Genomic DNA, 17,848 nt, shown 5'->3' on the forward strand with positions numbered 1-17,848 from the left:
TTAAAAGCATTCGCAGACATTGTTTGGTATTAAAGACTGTTATTCGTATTGAAATTTATATCTACAATATAAACACAGAAGAAATGTTTACATGCGAACGACTCGCTTTTAGAATTGATTTTTGCGTTAATGTTCGCCAATGTAAATGCCCCATTACTTACACTAATTACAACAATATATCAAACGAAACCATAAATACAAATCTTCACATGCTTGTGCTGAAATATAATCGTAGTTATATACATACATATGTACATAAATGGGTAGAAATTTTATTACATTACCGAAACACTCGAGTACTCGTATTATATAACAAACGCTCAAACATCGTATATTTTTAGAATCTTTTCAGATGTGTATAAATATTATCCATATTTATGACATTGTAGGCAAACTCACTATGGGGTCTACGGCTTAGCCGAGGACCATTCGAACGGGATCAGCGGTCGCCAACCACCGGATTACGTGAAGCTTTTCCTGTACATACACGCAAAGTGGCGAAGGGAGGGAAAAATTCATTATTAAATATTTCGAAACAATCCTATAAAACGTGACAACGTATGATATACGGTGGGTCGTAAAATGCAGAAATAAACATTTGAGTGTAGATATATAATATATTTTTTACGTTTTCGAAGGTCGTAAAAGCGCGGTGTAAATTAGTGATAGCGGCCATTGTGTTCGTCGTTAATGCTCGAGACACCTGCGTTGAGGCCCAAACGTCGATGACAACGTGTCGTTTATATTAAAATTGATTTTCATAATCAGATTGCATCATTCGCAGCGTGATAGCTGTCGTTTCGGTTTTGCAACCTTTGGTATTAATAGTGCTTGAGAAGTGATCTTGGCCAGATTCAATATTTAATGCAATTTTTTTCGCGTAGCGTGATCTTTAGGTTACCTACCTCTTACATAAAAAGAGTTGAAAAAAGCTCTTCTGCTGCATTCAAAACGGCCGATGAGATTTATCGTTATGTAGTTTTTGTTCTTGTCGGACAAAACGATGATGCATATGCAAGGACGATGCTGTTGTATAATAGATAATTTTGGACAAAGTTGAAAGTGGAATTGTTAATTAATAGATAAATTTTAATGGTTTTTAAATTTATATATAATATTTTGCTTTAGACAATTTATTATGTACATAAAGATTCTGGAGTAGGTTGGGCTTAGTTTATGATATTACTACAATATATGTATGTACATAATTAATTGAATATATAAAATAAAAATACTGATTTTGAATACAAATTTCGTCCTTCAAAACGATGACTCAATATTCATATATACATTCAACGATTTACGAAAATCAAAAAATACCTAGTCTCATTTACGAACCAATGTTCGTAAATGAGACTAGGTATTTTTTGATACTTTGGTTGTGAGATAATAACTAATTACTGATCTTTTCAATTTTCATTTCCGGTTAAATACCAACCAGACCTTTGGAAAAGTTTGGTTGATATTCATTCAGGAGGAGAGACTAGGGCTACTAAATATTTGAATACATATGTTCGAATATCGAATATCGAATAGTAAGCTTTAAATTATTTAGATGAAGTTTTAGAAAGGTCAAGATATAATATGTATAAACTTTTTAAGAGAATCCTAATCTGCTACATCAGTTAGGATTTAAAATGTTATAGATTCAAAATAAAAAAAATAAGTTCATAATATTTTTATTGAATTTTCATAAAGAATTTTGATTAATTTAAATCTCCCCCCACCCCTCCCTCCAACATACTAAAAATTTAGTTTTGAGAGTTCTTGGATGCGCTACTGATCTCGACACATTTGCAGTTTAGTATATTCTAAAAAGTCTCCTGAAAATTCAAAAAGTACGACTCGTTTGTACATAGATGCTAGTTAGGATCCACTAGTATAGGGTTGCCCAAACTATGGCCCGCGGGCTAAATTTGGCCCGCGAGCGAAAAAATCTGGTCCCCGGAAGTCGGCTAGATTTTCTTTCTACCAGGACCTCAACCTTTATATCAAACCTTTACTCTTTGGATAGAGAAAAAATAAAAATAAAATCATAAACAGCTTTAATAATTTTTATGTAAAAAGAAAAAAATCACAATTTGAATATAGGAAAAATATATTAATGCGATTTATGAAATTGTTCCCTTCTGCTCATAATATAACTTAATTGTGGTTCAATTTTACCAGTAGCTATTATCAGGAGTGATTTAAGATGTTCGTCAGCTAAAATAGATCTTTACACAAATTTGGCATATTTTATACTAGAAAAATTTTTTTCGCATATATACATAGATACTTCTAAATATATAAAATAGCCCTTGAGCAAATTTTCAAATTGTGATAGTGGAAAACTTTTATAAAAATCCAATATTTCCTTAACAACAACTTTACAATGCAAATGAATTATTTTGCAATTGTACAAAATAAAATAATAAAAAATAAAGTTTCGATTACGATTAAAGGTGATTAAAGTAAATTAAATTTCGATTAAAGGTGATAAAGTTTCGATTACGCGATTGAATGGATTTTGGAAATATAAAATCATAAAACCTACATTAAAAATAGCTTTTAAACTTACTCAAAGCTTCAACTGCAAATTTAATGGGAAATGACGACTGTGTTTGTTGGCTAAAATTTTTACATAAGCAAAAATAACTCAAATAAAACCATTTTCATTCTAAATGAGTGATTGTACATACCAGAAAGAAGTTGGTTTTCTCCTTGCAGTCTTAAATTAAGACCATTCATATGGTTTAGTTACAAGATCTTTCGATTTTCGATCTTTGCCTTCCGATATTTGCGTTTTCGGGCGTTTCACTTTCGGTCCCGTGAGGTAGACCCATTTGGTAGTTGATAACCACGCAGCGCCGTGCCTATACTTCTCCAATCACGCCATTTGTTTTAAGATAAATTGAGAATCGATTCTTGGCCCGCTGGCTTTTAAAACATTTTCAATGTGGGCCGGGGATCAAAAAGTTTGGGCACCCCTGCACTAGTAGATGAACGATTATGTAATTGGATCGAATTAGGTGTTAAATAGCGTATTAAATGGGGAAACGTAATCTGAATAATAAAACAGGATAACAAATATGAAGGATTCGTCGATTTTGCACCCACAATCTAGTCGTCGATTGTGCAAGCTTGAGAGGAGCGACCTCGTCGAGCTGTTTCGATTAGAGCACAATCTCTGTTCGCCATGTAGAGCCATCAAGCTGATTGATGTGCAACACTAAAGCGATGACTTAAGAAATTTGCATTAGACAAGGGCCGTGATTGCCGTTATTGATGCGAACGAGCAGTGTTGCACTCCCCTTCCAATGCAGCTGATGCACTCAAACGTGTTTCGCGGCCGCCAACTCCTTGATGACTTCTGCTAAATTGTTTCGTTTATGTATATACGTACATACATACATATGTACTGTTTTTTACCTAGATGAGAGCGTACTTTTGCTCGTTGTTAACAAGTCTCATTAAAAATTATACAGGTACATATATGTACTATACCTTATTACGATCACTCGCACCGCTGCAACACTTAATTTTCCTCCCCACCCTCCTCTCGCGTAATTGAATGATGGAACCTTCTACAATGTCCTGTGCGTATTAATGGATACGTCCAATGTATGGGTAATGTTTTGAATCTATCTACTTATACATATATTACAAGATATGTCGAATATATGTCTCATCTTTTAGTCGAATTGCACAGAGTTGCATTGGCGGGTCGAAGAAAACGTAATAATAGGAAAAATTTGTATTATAAAAACCATCTACGGCTTAAGCTATACATAGTACCATCGTTGAAATGATACCAAATTTGAGGTCTCTGTAGATTTCTTAGCAAAAATATATACATGTAGTAGATATACATAAATATTCTATGAGTAAAATAAATTTTAAACTGAGAATTGAGTTAGTTAGGTATGTTGATATGTGCATGCAAATAAGTATTACTTACGATTTATATGAAGGATCTTTCTAGATATTTGTACTATTTTGTTATTGTGTTATTTATAATAAATAAGTTCATAATAGATATAAATGACCAAACAAATGTTGAATAACTATTGCATGCCTGATAGCATTTCAGTAAATCATAAAATAGTAGTAGTCAATAGTTATTTATTATATATTTAGGACAATAAATAGACATGTCCGGTAGTACCGAAGAGGAAATAAAGAAAAGTATGAAATTAGGATGGAGTGCATTTGGACGAACAAATGCGGTTTTTATATTAAAAATGCCATTTTTTTTGATCGAAGAAAAAGATCTTTTACCAGTGATGACATATGAATGTGAAACTTGGACATTGAACGCCAAGTTGCTACACTGTCCAATGCACGGAATACGTTGGTGAGAAGTATGACAAGGGTAGTGGATAGAGTCAAGAGATTGAAATGGCAATGGGCGGGCCACGTGGCTTGAAGAATGGACAGAATAAGTGCTAAAATGGTACCCGAGAGAATGCAAAAAGGAAGACCGCAGAGAAGATGGGTAGACGACATTAAGAAAATGTGTGGGGTGAGAGGGATGAGAGTTATGCAAAACAGAGATGAGTAGAAGCGAGTTGGAGAGGCCTTTACCCAGCAGTGGATGGTTAATGGTTGTAGATGATGATATTGTTGATGATAATATCAAAATATATATCACAGTGTCAGTTTGACTTGTGAGATGGGTTTTATTTTTTATCTAGTGTCCATGATAAGACAAATATTTGTATGTAGATCGGATTCGGTTATTTCTTCTAATTCTCTTTTTTTGAAAAGTGCTTAATTTTACAGATCAATTCTAATACATATATGTATATGTACTAGTTGTTTTATCCGGCTTCGCTCAGTATTTGTAATACAAACAGCGTAAACATGGCGAATCTAATAGTAAATATTCATTTGTTTTATTATTAAATTTATTTGAATCGAAAAAAATATAATATTCAACCAATTGAATTGTCGTCATAGAAACTTTGTTTTGTCTACGAAGTTCCCAATCAAAGATATTTACATACTTACATACATACAAAGTCTTTTTCGAAATTATATATTAGATAGAATTAGAATTGAAATTCAAGTGTGGGTTTAATTAAAGCAATCATTGGAATTTGATGCTTTGAATTATTGAACTCGGCACATACTCGTACGATATACATACATAGTTTATGAATTGGAGTATACATATTCAAAAGTAATTAATTTCACACACATTTACAGATTATAATGTACCCACTTATATAAATGTAGCGTATAGCATCTAAATTGAGAATACTTTACCACCCGCTGAGTTTTAGTATATACGGCGAGCGTAAACGTGAAACTTCAACTTAGAAAGTGATATGTTTATTTATTTCTCGCTCGTGTTTTTATTATATTATACGGGCAGGAAACATACAACTGGAAAAGACTAGCCGCGATATTGCGAATGCATTACGATTTCCTCAACGTAGATTCGCAAATGTGATAAGAAAGAAGTTTTGAAAGTTCTTCTACGATACGACCCCCAGCGGGAGGGTTTGCGAAAGATTCATATCGTGATGGATTTTTGTTGCGAAATTTATGCATGTATGTAAATGTTTGAGAATGCCGAGTCGTCGGTGTGCATTCGTCGAGATGCATTTATTATTTTGTCGAATGATATGTTCGAGACCCACACGCTTTGCCGTCAATGAAGTAAAAGGGTTTTTAGAGCTCGATGCGAAAGGTCACCCATTCGAGCTATGAATGCACCCACGTTACATAGTCTGACATTTATGTTAAATTGTGAATTAAACGTTGTGAATTATGCGTAGTAAAATTTCATTAAAAATAAATACGGATAAGTTGTTTTGTGTTTTTTTTTTTGTATTTCTCGGAATAAGAATTAGCAGAATTGGGCGTCCTTGTGTCTGGCTGTATAACACGTTTCTTGGGTTAAAGGTGATATCAGATCTGCTATTGGATCTGTTTTGAGTATTTTGTTTTTGAAGTGTTAAATTATTTCAATAAAATTATGTATATAACAGTTTGAATTGAAAAGTGTTTATTTTGCTATTTATTGCATAATCTTCTTGAAGAGAAACATGTAAGAGGATGATGAATATTTTATGGGCTATTTAGATTTTTTGCAATCTCCTTCATGACTGAGCATCTTAGTTGTGATGATGCTTTATGAATTGTTTCTAGACACCAACCAGAGTACTGCCTGTCGCGGAATGAATCTGAATGGGGATTTGTCTTTTCTTGTTTCTTCAACTTTATCAACCATGAAGAGTCACTCAAAGCCACCTTATCATATTATTTTTTATATGTATGTACATAATACATATTTGTAAAACATACAGTGCATATACATATATGTATGTAGATTACATATTTGGGTTTGAACCTGAATCTGAAACTTCCAGTACAATCTCGTCGTTTTATGTTGAATATAGACGCAAAAAGCTGTCCACGTATCTACTTCGATTGCTAAATTATCACGATGTTTGATATTGAAAATACGTTTAACTTTGTTGGTAATTGATTTTTTTTTTCAATTATCGCAGTCATATAATTTCATATTCGACTTTATTGAAAGTCACAAACGCACCGTTCTCACGTGATTAGTGCATTTTCTTGAGCAAATGTTATTAACACTTTATTTTTATTTTCATTCGTGGCTCATAACACTTATGATAAAAGCAATTACATTAAATTCAATTATTACAGTACAACTAAGTGGAATTTATTCAATTTAAGTGCACGTAGGTATATAATATTATTAATGTGCCATATAATATAATATGTTAAAACGACAAAGAACTAAAACCACGTTATTTTAACAGTGGCATGTAACAGTTTTCACACTTGATTGTTTGAATAGCGCAAGCGTTAAACACTGACATCATCGGTTTTATTGAACGCAAAGTGAATTAATTGAAAAATATACAATCAACATCAAAGACAATGACGTAATTACACCACTATTATTTCAAAGTATCGAATTATCACGATTTAAATCATATATTTTTAATTATTATATGCATGTATTTATGTACAATATCCCCCCCATATGTCATTCTCTCAGAGTAAAGGCTGATAAAGTAATATTGTTTAATTTTATTATTATATGTGATTTTGTAATCACTTTATAAAAATTATTCGATTTGTGGTATACAGATAATAATAATTGAGAGAGCCTTGTATTTGTCGTGCCCTTTACTAATTCAATGACGTTTGTGACACGCGTCAAATGCCGCACCCACACTATTCGTATGCAGTATTTATACGTAATACTAAACGTGCAGGATTTATATTAAAAAGAAAAAAAACTTTCGATATTGCGGTGTTTGTAACTTGAAAGGTTTTTCGAAAAAAAACTACACATTAAAAATTTAATATCAATTTCATGAAGAGACGGGTACTTATAATTATTAGAATTATTATTTTATAAGTGGGGCTTCCTGTATAATTTTTATTTATTATATATGTATGTACATAGATATATAATATTATAAAGTAAAATACTTCCAAAGCATGATCTTATGGATATTCTGTGGGTCAAAATTTAATTGTTGGTTGAAGAGTTTTAAAAATGAACTAGCATCTCTTGTGTGAATAAAACTAACTTGATCATACACGTGTCGTGCACGTTGCGTCCTTTTCTGCGCGTTCTTCTTTCGTTTCATAGTTAAATTTGTATAAATAAACGACCTAGTGCGCGGTTGTGTGTCAAGCGTCAGTATTTACCTAAAAAAATAAAATGCGGTGAAAACTGGTTAAGTTTGCCGCACAGAGTGTAGGAAGCCCATAAATTCGTTAATTTTTTTTTTCGTTTTCGCATAATTTAATTTTAAAGTGGCGAGACAACGCGTGTGCCCCGTTAGAACCGTCCTGAATATTGAATTCAACGATCATTATAGCAAATGAATTCGCAAATCGTAAAGTTTCACCGATTACAAATTCAAGACAGTTCGAAGAAACAAGATCACACTACTTTCCCCTTATATATTCGTTCCAAATTTCGCTAGCGAACGCGCTTAGACTACACAATTTTCATGTGAACCAATTCCTTATCGACTTTTACATATTTATACACATGATTGGGTAGTTAAATTAAATTGTATTTTTATTGATTTTCAATTTTTAGCACTGTTTATAGTATCAGAAATAGCTCTGAAATAAATAAAAAACACATTGCTTGTGATCAAATAATGAAGTTGGGATTTTTTCATAGCATTGCGTGTATCTTCCGAATAAATTTTTTCTCACTTAGTTTAAGATTACATCTCTGAAAATTAATGTAGGTACATTTAGAAAAGTATGTATGTATGTATACGAATATGCCGCATCAGATTATTTAATCAAGCGATCGGAAACATTTGTGAGCAACGTGTCGTTGGATACCAATTAAACGGACACATGGCTGATGTCACCACCTTATGCTGTGGCGTGTGACTATTTTTTTTTTGTTTAATTTCTTCGTAAAACAAAACAAAGTTCAATGTTAAGATCAAACATTTGAGAAAATTGTTACAGCTCCCGGGAAAATTTCTTACTATCAATGTTAAAAAAAACTAACACGTATTATTGAACAAAAGTTGAAATGTTGAAAAAAGTTGTCAATCAATTATATAATATGTATGTATGTACATGTCTATTTAAAAAAAATGTTAACAATGAGCAATAAAAAAAAATTAGCATTGTAATATTCTAATTATAATAACCAGAAACATATGTAGCTCAGTGGTTAGCGTATAATGGTATCAACTGATGGGTCATGAGTTCAATTCTTGGCTCTATGTTGCTGGCCAGACATTGGATATATGTCACTCCAGGTCAATCGTTTCTTTTCTGAGTGTGCTAATTTATCTGATTTATTTTTTGAAAACTAAAATTGGCAACCTATCCTCATTTGTCACCATTATTTGAATATAATTTCAGATTTATAATAATAATGTTATAAATTTATATTAAGTACATATGTACAAATTAGGCCATAGGTGTCGTCTTGCGGAAAAACCCGTAATGGCATCTTGGTAAATATAAATTTAAGAAAAAAAAGTTGCATATAAATAATTGGTCAATTTATATAGCAGGCGGCTTAGACGTTAACGCTCGATTTTAAGATTTCGATCAGGAAATTTTTCATTTGTCAATCGACCATGTTGGGTGGTTTTGCCATGTGATGATGACAAAATAAAGGCTTAATCAGTTAGATGATAACTCAAATGATTAAAAACTTTAAATAAAATATATGTACATACATACATGCTCGTATATACGTATGGATATTGATTTCACCAACTTAAAAAATGCATTGTATTGTTTACAGCCTTTTTAATTATACATTTTAACTTTTTTTTAATAATTGGTACCTCAAGATCTTAATGGCGCTATATAATGTATAATATACTCTTGTTTATTAATTAAAATTTTGTATATACATATATTTATACATATGTATGTAGCTAGTAACTAATGAAAAAAAATCTGCAATAAATCAATGTCATAACATTGCTCACCGGTATTGAATATTAGATTTTTTACGTACGCCCGTATGGCAATAAAGAAACAATAAATTATGACTATCGATATATTTCTCAGAGATAAAGCTTCCCTCCCCTCGGGGGATGAAATAGACTTAAAACCAGCCAGATAAAATAGAGTATGTCGAAATTAAACACTCTCTGTAATGAATGGTCGTTTGGCCAACAACGCGAATAGTATCTGTAGCCGCGACATGCAGTTAGTTCGACTCGTGATGGTATCGAGTGCACTTCAAAGAGATTCCACCCGCATTGCTAAATGCATCGGCGACTTTGAATTTCATGCTTTTAATCCAACCTCGCATTAAATAGACCCCTTTCGGTCGCATTCCGCCACCGCATCGGTTGCGGGTTTTTGTCGCGTCGGAATAACCGCGAGCGGGGATAAAAATACAAATACACTTAATCAATTATCTCGCAAGTGTTATATCTCGGAACGGTTCGCGTGATTATTTTAAAAATCCAGTTTGTAAATTGTCGAAACCCTGAATGATGTTTTAGAAGCGGTCGTCCTTGATGTTGTTGTGTTGCCATGCCGTGCCATGCTGCGGTGGAGCATTTCGATTCGTTGAGCAATTTCGATTTTTTTTTTCATTTTATTATTATTTTTAGACGAGATAGGGCGGTCGGATCTACTGGTTTAATAGGCGCACGAAAAGAAAGGGCAAATGGATGAGGAACTGGTTTTTGAGAAGTGTCGATGAATCTGGCGTGGCACGATTGAATAATATTGATTAACTCACTTGTGTCAAACGCTAATGGCGATATTCGCGTCTCAACTTGTCGTACTGTACGTTTTAACAATCGATAACATGTCTATCTTTTAAATATGCACACTACTATATCTTGAAATTTAACGGATTATAATAAAAATCCCATTCGGTTATTAGTGTAGCTTATACGTACTTACATCAGCGTGACAAACATTTTTAAAATCTGCCATGTACTTGAATGGCGTGGGAAGAGTTTTTCTATTAGTCATACTGCTCACTTTTTGATTTTAGATGGAATGTAAATAATTAATCGAAATGATTTGTAACAGGAAATATTTTATGTATGCGAATTGTTTCAAAAATTATCGATCGATGTTAGAAGGCTCGTACATGAAATGTTAATTAACTTAAGTTTTGAAATCGCTGTCATAATGACATCAACAGTTTGTTCATTTCCATATGTATACATATTATTTTTAGCCCGCAGTATAGCTCGGTGGTTGCGTTAATGCTAACCACCGACGGGTCCCGGGTTCGAGTCATGGTTTCATCTTGATTGAAAATAATGTACTCTGAGTATTTCTGCAGTGCTGCTGGCAAGACTTGGATATTTTTTACTACAAGTCGATCGTTTCCTATCAGAGTTGGCCATTTATCAGATTTCATTGTTGAAACAGTTCCTCACCAAATTGGCAACCATCCTACCTACTATTTGTAGTTTAAATTTATAGTCTAAAGATTCATATACATACATATGTATGTATAAGTTTAAGAAAAATTATAGGTAGGTGTCGCTTGGGGAAACCTGTAATGGCACCATGCTAAAAATATTTAAAAAATAAAAGATGTATAACAGTGGTCGGATTTAGCTTCTCGATCACGGTAAAATTATTTTGTTTGTGCACATACATATGTACATATATTAGATGATTGCATAAGTTTATACATGATTATCATAGATAATTAAATATTTTTATATCATCAACGAATTAAGAATGCTTGGAATAATTTGCAAAAAATTTTGGTAAAAACATTTTTTTAACAAAATATACATCTTAGTAACAAAAGGTACTTTACGTATGTATGATATTTAAAAACAAAAAATGAAAGAAGGTATTTGAGAAAGTTTTTTCTACGTTAGAAGATTATAAAATTTAGGATTGGGATTTTATCACATAATCGATATTATCATACTGTGTTATCAAGACGATTGTTTGTATACTTGGAAGAGTCTAAAAAGTGATTGAATAATTTTTAATTAAAATGTTGATCTAAAGAAAATAAAAAAAAATACATTTATTTTGTGAGGAAAATTGTCAATAAATGTTTTGAACAATCCTGTTTATTTGAAAAAAAAATGTTTTGTCCTTGTACACTGATTTTTTCTGAAAAATTGCCAGTGGCATGTTTGTTTGTTAATAGATTTTATGAACTACATAGAATAATGCAACACAATAGTACAATGTTATCATTTATCGACAGGTTAATATTTTATCTGCTGGCATGGCATATGCAAGATCGATAGTGCAACAATCACATACATACATGAGTAGATATGTATAAGCCGATTACATTGTAAACAAAAAGCTAACATACTATTACTTTTAATATGAGCACATATGTATGTAGGTATACACATATAATATGTATATAACTATTTTACTTATTTGTTTGATAAAATTTCACATTAACAAATCCACTACCCACATTGACAATTATGTTATTCCACGACACAATTGAAACATACCGATTATATTTCAAACATTGTTAAAAATCAACAATCACGTCATATAACGTATTGTCGAATAGCTAATAGCGTTTGAATTGTTGATTGTATTTTTACGATTGACGCTTTTTATTGTGGGTTAGGAAGGGGTTAGAATTCGGACAAATTGTCATGCGAAATTTGGGCCTCGGTCGTTTTCAGCTCTAATCAACAAACACAACGGTATCGTCATCATCATCATCATCGTCGTCGTCGTCGTCGTCGTAGTCGTCGTCGTGGTTGCACACACGGAATTAAGCTAATAAAGTCCAATTGTCCACTTAACGCTGCCATTAAAAACGCACCCACCATCGAACGGCTCGCGTAGCCATTTTAAAAGGATTTTAAAATGTGAGCGCGCTCTTTTTTTTCGTTTCGTTTCATTTTCAAGCCGGCCAAGTTTAATTGGACCAATAAAGGCCCTGGGTGAGGACCGAGCTCTGCTAATTAATACACACCCAGCTCTCTAGGAATACCTAGGTCCTACCCTGGCAATGTAATTCCCGAATTAACAGCGGCGACAATTGCTAGAATAACATTCTAACTTAGAGTTCAAAGTTCGGCTTGTAGGACCGAATAGTTATAGTCTACTTGCCTAGTTACATACACACATTCTACATACATATATGTAAGTATAGAGTGCGACAGAAGGTTTGGAAGATCATTATTATTAAATAATTGCATGTCATCTAACTAACTCGGGGAAACCTTTTATACTAACTTCGCTCGTTCGTTCGTACTTTTTACTTCATCCATGTATTGTATGTATGTAATGTAAGTACGTAGTAGCAATAGATGAAGTTTTGTGATCATGAAAATATTCGACTTCGACTTCGAATATTCGACTTCAAATTCCCATCAAACTGACACTTGGTTACTGAATTGGTTACTAAGCAAATCAGTTACTGAATTGTTTATCGATACGACGTAATTTTTTTCAAAATTTTAAGTTGACCGAAAGTGGTACCCATACATACATAGGTGTCCTCTTTTTTTCAAGTTTTTGGATTAAATTTTGTCCTAAACCACTCAACAGGTCAGATTGAAACTATTTTTAATGTAATAGGTATAATAAATTCGGTCTCCGTGACGAGCCGGAATGTTAAATTACCGAAAACGCAAATATCGGAAGGCAAAGATCGAAAATCGAAAGATCTTAAGTCGAAAGATCAAAAAAAAAAAGGTGCATGGTAAACGGTACATACTCACGTACACACTCACTTAATTTGCGCGAGCAGGATACAACAGGAACAAGAGGAACAGGCTTTTCCTCCGGTATTAATGTGCGCGCGTAGAAGTACACGCAGAGTTTCCATATTTTTTTATTGTAAACCGTGTTGCTATATGCTTTTCGGAAATTTTTATATACAACAAAAATTAAAATCACAGTGGCTTTTGTTAAGAGTTGTCCCAGTGTCGGTTACTATGTGTTTCGATATGTTACTATGTGATGACTATTTTATTCTCCATGGAAAATAAAATGACATGTTATTTATTCATTATTTATCTTAACTTTTAAATTGCGCAAGAGTTTTCGATGCATTTTTTATTTCATTCGCGTTATCTTCCCCACTTTATATAATGTTTTGTAGCGTTGATGTCATCTGTTTATTATCATATAATAAGAAATCATCAGCAAGTCCTTATTCAACTGGTTTTTCAATCGATCCATATAATTGCATTGATTATTTTGTACCATTGAAAATTTGTAATAAGTATGAATTTGCACCCACGCACGCGCTGTCATTGAATACCAGAGGCGCCCCGTTGCCATTATGAATTACTATGCCGAGATTTTTTTTATCTAGGCAGGTATTCATTATTTTTGTAAGTCCGTTCGTTCTTCTGATCGATTTCGAATTTCCTAGAAATGGACTCTTATATGCGCAAATCACTCGATGAGAAGACTTTTGACAACACCTCGTCATCACCCCGTTCGGCTCGAGTGGTTAACATTAATATTCTTAATTCCGTGTGACACTCCTCATTTATTTGTTCATTCGACAAGAGCGTATATATGTATAGGTATCTATGTTTTTTTTCAGCGCTAGAGGCGAACACGTCATCCTTTTAACTGACCGAGCATGACGTAGCTTCGTGTTGAACAGTTTTTTACGAAGAAGACAAGACAACGAAAAAAGTAGAAAAGTAAACACGCGGTAAAAAAGGCGTAGAGATCACGCTGGAAGAGAGAATGACGAACAAACCAAGCAAGGATGTGCGATAATGATCCAAAATGTTCATAATTTTTTAGACAATACTACATTTTTTCATGTGAAGATCTGTTGTCAACGGCATACAATCCTAATCAAAAGAGTAAAGGTTTTAAAAACATTCAAGAAAGATACGGAGGAAGAAATTGAAATCCTGGATATGTAATATGCATTTGGTGAATTATAGAATTTATTGAAAATGTAGTGAGGGGAGGTAGTTAGTAGTATGGAGTGGACAAGGTGTTAATTTTTTCTTCTTCTTTTTTATTCCTCTCCTCGTAGGAGGTTGGATATCATGACATATATCTTCTCTCTATCCACGGTTGCCCTGAAAAGTGTTGTGGAGTCACATTGGTACCATCCACGGAGATTGTTCATTTAGTTAATGAATTAAAAATAAATGTGTGTAAAAAACTGTCTATGTATGTATGTATGTATGTATGTACATACAAGTACATTGAGGTAAAAAGCCAAAAACAACAATTTGGGAAACACCGTGTAATTCACAGCAAGTGGTTGTACCTGTTCATAAGAGGTGCCTACATAGCCGCGGGTAAATAGTCCGTGTAAAGAAAAAATAAATAACGGCCATTTTGTAAAAATTTATTAATTTATTTACGCCTCTGTGCCTTGACGCTCGAGCAAAACGGAAAATTTTTGGACTGTAATTTAATGCAATAAAACATAGGTATATTGTTATTTGGATTTTGAATTAGTGTGGTCGTTAAAAGTATAATATTGTTTGAGACGCGTGAAATGTTCGTAATTGAATTACGTGAAAAACGTAAAACCTAATGATTCCAATCGTACGTACGTAATTGCACACCGCACTTGCCTTTATAGCAAACTCGTTTAGACGAATTTGGAAATGTGCTTCTGAATAATGAGTAACGTCCATTTGAATCACCGATTCCAGAACAAACATGCGAAATAAATTGCGACAAACGGAAACAATCGAATCGTTCGGCTAATTTGCGGTTAGGTACAAAAGTGTCAGTTCTCAAACCGCACTTAGTGATGTTTCTGGAATTTTAAACTCGGCCTTTGGCAATTCTGGGAATCCCTTCGTGCGATTACGACGACTTGCGGACTCTGTTATGGTCGCTAATGAGTCTTCCTGGTAGTTAGGATTTCTGAAAAAATTATCGGTGAGTTACGGATTATTAGCGCGGTGATTCAATGCGCCGGAATTCGGTGCGCGTCGTCGGAAAACCGGACGTCGTAAAAATCGCTCGGTGAACCGCTCTGATGGGATCTGACCATTCCTCAGATGTCGCGATAATGCCTAGGCCTGCAGGGAATGTTGCGAGTATGGTTGACGTGCACGGCAACCTTATTCGGCAGCGATCGTCAACTTTTATGTGGCGGGAAAATTCGCTAATCGACTGCTGGAACTCCGTGGAAAGATTTTCCGGCTGCGATGTGAAGTTGAAAGTTGAGGTGACGCAAAATATCTTTGACACAATTTTCCATTCAAAATCGGCCAATTAATGTTTCTTTATTTGTGAAGCTTTAATATTTGTATATGACAGATCGTATTTGTATATGACAGATCGTATTGCAGAGAAAAATCTGACATCATCTAAATATATGAATGTAATTTGTAAAAATCGTGTCAATATGTACATACGTATGTAGATTTTTTGGACAGATTTTACTGCACAGAAAAATCTGAAAACATCTAAATATATGGATGTATGTATGTACATATCTAGTTCTGCCTAGTGTAACCAATCCAAGTGAGTACAATTTAGATAACCGCAACTTTACGAATATATTTTTTACAATGTAAAAGCTAACATTGCAACAGTGCAATACTAATTTTGTTTTTTATTGTAGAATTTTTATGCATTGCTAAGTGTGAGATTTCGCAAAAATAATATTGTTAGTAAGTTGTATGAAATACTAATTTATATTTGGGTCAAGAATTAGCAATGATGTTCCAAAATTTGAAATGTTTTGTGATCGGTTAATACATTATGTTGAATGTGAAAAAAATGCGCTTGAAGCGTTTATAGAGGTATAATGTAATACATGAAGGATATCAAATCCTCGTGATATCAAAGTTTGAGTCAATATTCGTTTGTTGCTATCTTTGTATGTACACCACTTTGTGAACCGGTTTTTATGTATTATATAATATTTGGTTGACAAAATTGATAACATAATCCAGCGATTGTTAGTGTTGTTTCATTATTTTGTATTATAATTTCGATGAAAAACAACATTCGTACTCATATATGAAAATGTTGGAATATAAATATCTTAAAATATGTGCAATAATGTGTTGGAGAGATGTAGATGCATGAAGTCGCAAAATTGTGTCGTTAGAATAACATTCAATTGTATCCTACTTGTGTTGAATAATTCGAGAACAAAACAAACATTCGAGAAGTGTACGATTCGTGTTCGCCACATGTGGCACCAATTAGCATATGTTTAATTTGAATATAACGAGAGAACTAAATATACATTATCTACGTATATGCATATGAGAAAAAAACTACTACAGTATTATATATTAACTATGATGAAAAATCAAGGTTTTCGTTTTTGTATTCTTATTATACACCAGTTGCATTCTATTTATTGAGCGAGTGGTAGAGGGGTGGGTGTCTTAACTTTAACAAACTTTTCAGCGGTTCTTATCGCTCCGTTGTTGTCGACGGCCCCGTGCATTTGTTGCACCGCAATATGCAATATAAATAATTTGTCGGAAAGTATCGTGATCGAGCAATGGAGCGAGCTTTCCCGCGGAATTTTCCCCGAATGCCCGCTGACACGAAACGTAAGGTGGAAAAGCGTCAACACGAACGGCCAAAAGGCTGATTTTCCACCATAGATGTGAAGGCTAGGTGGAAAGGGGGTTTAATAGTGATATATTTTGTTCAAAGGTGAACCAATTCCAAAAGGAAAAGCGCGTATATTTAAGATATCATTATTTTTTATACTTTAATATTATATATTTATTGTATAATATTAATAAATACTTGCAGTTCACTAATTATAAATACGTATAAGGAAAATAAATCTTTGAATAAAAGGGTATATTTAATATTGGCACTTCATACTGCATAGAACCGTTGTTGCTTCATTCATATTTATACTTATTTGTAATGCACAATATTAAATCTGAGGAAGTTAGCTAAATAACGAGGCTGAACCTTTGTTGCCTTTTATCTTTTTTAAATATGTAGTTAGTCATACGTCATACCGTTTTACAGGTCAACGATTAACTCAAAAGTTAATTAAGAATATTGGTCTAAAATTTAAACATAGTCTTAACGGTTGTCGGTACCCGATATCGAGTAAAATTATCAACGCAATATTTGCAATATTTAAATTTAAGATAATTTATCATTCAGGTTTTGTTTAGTTTAAGTATGTAAGTATTGCTTGCTGTAAGTACAACCTTAGTAAAGATATTATAAATTATTCAAAATTAAAGTAGAACAGTGTGATCGTGTTATAGGGGCGAAAAATATTGCATATAAATTACAATAATAAACGGGGGAAAATTCAATTCATAAATACGAACCAAATTAGAATGGAAAATATTTATGAGGAGCTTTTTATCTAACAAAGCTCCAGGGTGAGGAAATCGTCGCGTGACCGGTTAACCTAAGCGCTGAATGAAAAATTAGAGAAAACTCGTGCAAAAGGCACGGAATGAAA

The 17,848-nt window shown here is 33.2% G+C and overlaps 1 long non-coding RNA gene across 1 annotated transcript in view; it reads right to left on the reverse strand.

Moving 5' to 3' along the window:
• The window catches only part of LOC143915625 (uncharacterized), a 164,018-nt gene that overhangs the window by 110,167 nt on the left and 36,003 nt on the right, over positions 1 to 17,848 (reverse strand). The window lies entirely within an intron of this gene.

Source organism: Arctopsyche grandis, chromosome 8 (assembly GCF_051622035.1).
Source record: "Arctopsyche grandis isolate Sample6627 chromosome 8, ASM5162203v2, whole genome shotgun sequence".
In the NCBI taxonomy this organism is placed as follows: Eukaryota; Metazoa; Arthropoda; class Insecta; order Trichoptera; family Hydropsychidae; genus Arctopsyche; species Arctopsyche grandis.